General features: G+C 33.0%; 1 pseudogene across 1 annotated transcript; it reads left to right on the top strand.

The window, feature by feature from the left end:
* Positions 1–2439: 2439 nt before the first annotated feature.
* LOC105953479 (acyl-CoA--sterol O-acyltransferase 1 pseudogene) lies at positions 2440–3853 on the top strand (annotated as a pseudogene). The gene has a single exon (XR_016034611.1). The product of XR_016034611.1 is annotated as an acyl-CoA--sterol O-acyltransferase 1 pseudogene (transcript).
* Positions 3854–5152: the final 1299 nt, after the last annotated feature.

Consider the following 5152-nt stretch of genomic DNA (forward strand, 5'->3'; position numbering starts at 1 on the left):
GTACTTGTTGAATTTGTAAGTACTTATTGAAGTTTGGGAAATATGGTGGAGTTTTATGCCAGAATCGGGCATGCCCTATTTATCTGGATTACGGGTTTTGTAGATGCTACATCCGGTGAACTACTCCGGGTGATGAAGCACCATTGATCTACACATAATAACACACACACCCATGTGTATGTGTGTTTCGTGGGTAGTTATTTGTATAGATTTATAGTGCAAAACAACGTGATGTTTTTCATCGGGTGTAGCATCTCATATTGGGTTTAGAGGGTCTTTTTACGAACCTTGCTCGTATTGTTGGTTAGTTGATTGTAGACTCTTTGTATGGTAAAAGTTTTGGGAAAGTTTCAATTTTTTTTAAAAGTGAAAACCAATTTCAATTATGTTTTTTTTTTAAATCGGAATATTTGAAATTTGGAGTTCGAAAATATGCAATTAAAAATCTTGTTCCATAACTCAGAAATTTCGGATCAGAGTTGATGGAATTTGAACTTCTGTATTTTTAGTCTCCTATTATATACAATACAATACATAATAATATTGATATTATACGAGTAAATTTTTGAAAAAAAAAAATATATATATATATATATATATATATATATATATATATATATATATATATATATATATATATATATATGATTTTTCGGAAATTGAAATCAGAGTAGGAGTCTAATATGTATTCCAATTTCGTTTCAAATTTTTTTTCGGGTTTTCGGGAAACCATAACTTTTGAATTTATAAATAGGGTAAATAGCACTTAACCTCCTTGGGATTTGAACATTTTGCACATGATCCCCTTATGGTATGAAATTAAGCACATAACCCCCTTGTGGTTTTGACATTTTGCACATGACCCCCTTATGGTATGAAATTAGGCACATAACCCCTTGTGGTTTTGACATTTTGCACATGACCTCCTTATGGTATGAAAATTAACGCATAACCCCCTTGAATAGAAAACTGGAAAAGACTAAATTACCTATATCAAGTCAAAAGTTCTTGTTTTAATTTAAAAATAATTATTCTATAAAATAAAAAGTTTAATATATTTTTTTGTAAAATGAGAAATATAATATATTATTGTGTTTTTCTATTTTACGGCACATATATTTTTTTTATTTAATTTTCATTTCAACTCTAGAGAAATGTTTTTTTAGATTTTTCCAAGAGAATAAAAAACTAAAGACTTTGTTTCATAAAAAAATTAACGTTCGATAACAGCTATACTCTGCTATAATATAAAATATTATATTATATAGCACAAAAGATATATAATAGTAATTATTGTACGATTGTATAATATATTATATTATAAAGAAAATAGTAATATAATAATCATAATTAATAATAATGTTAAAGATTTTTAAATTGATTTTTGAATCAAATAAATTGTCAATAGTAAAATAACTAGTATATATATATTTTGTGCTGTAAAAAAAAATCACAATAATATATTATATTTCACATTTTAAAAAAAAGTACATTAAGCTTTTAATTTTATAGAATAAGTATTTTTAAATTAAAACAAGAATTTTTGACTTGATAGCCGATAGGGGTGATTTAATCTTTTCCAATTTTCTATTCAATGAGATTATGTGCTAATTTCATACTATAAGGAGGTCATGTGTAAAATGTCAAAACCACAAGGGGGTTATGTACCTAATTTCATACCATAAAGGGGTCATGTGCAAAATGTCCAAACCACAAGGGAGGTAAGTGCTATTACTAAAAGAGGTGGAATTTGTCAACTTTGTTCCAATTTCCTTCCCTACACAACCTAATTTAGTCGGTAATTAATTGCACCTAGTGATTGAGTAAATTGGTGTTGACATTAGTTTGTTGTAGCATGTGAATGTCCCTATCAAACTAGAAAGTATACACAAAAATTGCATCCCAATTTTACACACATAATTCATTGTTGTAAGAAAAAAGTAGTACATTGAATATAATGTATACAAAACATTCAAAATGTGATTTGTATGTTTGATGAAAATATGGGACATACATAATAATTTAATTTTATTGAAATATTAGTTTTCTTTGTTTTTATCAATAGACTCCACAATCACGAGTCATTTGAAGTGCACTGAATAAACTTTACACTCAATAAATAGGGAAGCATATTCAGTACTTCAAGCATATTGTGCCCCCAAATTGTGTCAAATTGCTGAAAACCCCCTCATTATTAAGACTAGTAACATACAAAAACCGTGACGCATTTTTAGCGCACAACCTCCTAATAAATGCGTTTCATATGATAGTTTGTTATAAAAATATTAAAATAACATGATTATATATATATATATATATATATATATATATATATTATATATATTCTAATAATTATAGAAAATGAATAAATAATTCATATTAAACATGGTGATGTATTTTTTCTAAAAGCACTTAATTGTATTCAAAGTCAATAGAGTCGGCCAAAGCTACACCCCACTTAAAAAAAGAGTTGAAATAATTAAAAAAGAAAAATTAAATCAAAATAATAATTCGAAAATTTCGTTCCAATTTCCACGGTATATATATAATCCAATCCAATTCATCTGCTCTTAAAAAAAAAACAAGAAATTCAAAACGAAACAAAAAGCATCTAAAAAATGATTCTGCAAATCATCAAAGTGGTGAAATATTGGTCGGAAGGAGAGATAACAAACTTCATCAAGGTATGGACACTCGTTTTCGCCTCTCTCTGCTTCTGCTTTTTCGCAGCCAAACACGTCCCAAAGGGCTTATCCAGGCTCTTGATTGTAATCCCGGTCATAATCCTGAATCTAATCCTGCCTTTAAGCCTACACACAATGCATCTCGGCGGCTCGTCGGCTTTCTTCTTGGCTTGGCTCGCCAATTTCAAGCTGATCATGTTCGCCTTCGGAGAGGGTCCGTTATCCGATCCTTCGATTTCGCTTCCGAGATTTGCCGCTCTCGCTTGCCTCCCCATCAAATCCAAGCTGCTAATCACAACTAGCCAGGATAAAATTATCCCATCCAAACACGGCCTTAAGTCGTTGTGGAATTACGCGGTCAAGGTGTTGCTCATCTGCTTGCTTCTAAAAATGTATGATTATTCCGATCTGATCCATCCGAAATTCACGTGGGTTTTGTATAGCCTCCACATTTATTTCGGGCTCGAGGTTATCCTAGCCATCGTTGGCGGATTGGCTAAAACCCTTGTCGGGATCGAGCTCGAGCCTCAGTTCGACGAGCCCTACCTCTCGGCTTCGTTGCAGGAATTTTGGGGCCGGAGGTGGAATCTTATGGTGACGCGTATTCTACACCCGACGGTTTACAAGCCCGTTATGCAGCTATCAACCCCAATCACGGGCCGGAAGTGGGCCCCACTGCCCGCAATGGTGGGATCGTTTCTCGTCTCTGGTTTAATGCACGAGGTGATTTTCTTCTACATGGGCCACAGGGGGGCCAGCGGAGAAATCACCTTGTTTTTCGTGCTCCACGGCGTGTGTTTGGCCGCGGAGGTGACAGTCAAGAAAGTAGTCAACGGCCGGTGGCGGTTGACTAAGTCAATTTCGGGCCCGTTGACGATTGGGTGGGTTATGGTTACCGCGTTTTGGTTATTTTTTCCAGAGTTTTTGAGGTGTAATGTGGTACCACGGGCTTTCGACGAGTACGCGGCGATGGGTGGATTCGTGAAGGATATTAGTGACGTTTTGGTATTTAAATCTTTCGATAATGTTACGAGGTTTAGTTTAGTTTAGTCGAAGGATGAATTAATATTCCAATATTTGTTTTATTGTATAACAAATAAGCTATGGTGTGTGCCTAGTTGAACCTCCTAATTAACCTCTATTCAATGAAGTAGCTTGATAACTATTAACTTACGATCATTTCTGAAGTAAAGTTTTTTTACGAAAAAATACTTTATGTTTTCATATTTGATCAAATCCCGTCTAATTTATAGACTTCTTACACTAACACCTTTTTTATGAGGTTGGATGTAAGAAATTTATAAACTGCAGAGATAGGGCCAGTTGAGGGGAGGCGGAGTAGGCGGTCGCCTAGGGCCCCCAGATTTTCGTAAAAGTTTAGGGCCCCCAAATTTTTTTATACCATTTATTTATATATTAGTACTTATTCAAAAAAAAAAATATTATATGAATAATTATTCAGAATTCAATTCATAAATAGATATTGATCAACGTTTTTTACTTGTTTCTATAATTCGTCTAATTATGGGGCCGCTAGTTATTCTATTTATAGTTCATTAGCTATTTAATTTTACATATTAACACTTGTTTTAGTGTTACTTAATGAAAATTACCCTTCAAAAAAAATCGGGGCCGCTGCCCCCGAACCCCCGAAAACTATAACATAACTATATAAAAAATTTGTACCCTTGCCTCTGGCAATATATCTTACAAAAACGAATTAACATAGAGTTTTCATCTTTTTAGAAAAAAAAAGTTTTTACATAGATTGTAGAAGCGCCCAATTTTTCAACCATCTTCAAAACTCGCCTAGGGCCCCCGAAATCTCAGGAACGGCCATGTGCAGAGGGATGGATGTAAGTTCTCAAAAAGAAGAGATTTTTTTGTATTTACACTTTGTAAACATCCACATACCTGTATGTATAAGTATGTGTTGAATTATATACTACTTCCTCCATTCCAAATTAACTTATAAGTATGTGTTGAATTATATACTACTTCCTCCATTCCAAATTAACTTATAAGTATGTGTAACTGTCGTTTTTCTTATTTCATATTAGGGTTTATTAGGGATAACCCCCTTGTTCATATTTTCTAATGAGGTAGATCCAATTTTTTTTCCCCTTTTTGAGATAGACCCAATTTTACCAACTTGGCAAAATATATTATATAATTTTCCTTTAATACTCCTGTTTTATTTTTAAACGACATTTATTTCCTTTACTACGTGATTTGAGATTTGCTGATACGTTGCCTAAAATCACGGAATAAAATTACGTGAGATCATTGGCCGTTATATCAAATCGTGTACAATATTTTTTGAAGGTTCTCTTCAGCGTTCCAGCGTTTTTTTATCGTCTTTGAAGATTTCTGCACCGTCGTTAAAATAGGATCGAATTTGAGCGTTCGTTGTTAAACGTTGTTAACCGGGTATGAATGCGTTATTCGTTTTTATTTTTCGCTCAATG

The sequence above is a fragment of the Erythranthe guttata genome, chromosome 12 (assembly GCF_056151865.1).
Source record: "Erythranthe guttata isolate IM_541 chromosome 12, IM_541, whole genome shotgun sequence".
Taxonomy (NCBI): Eukaryota; Viridiplantae; Streptophyta; class Magnoliopsida; order Lamiales; family Phrymaceae; genus Erythranthe; species Erythranthe guttata.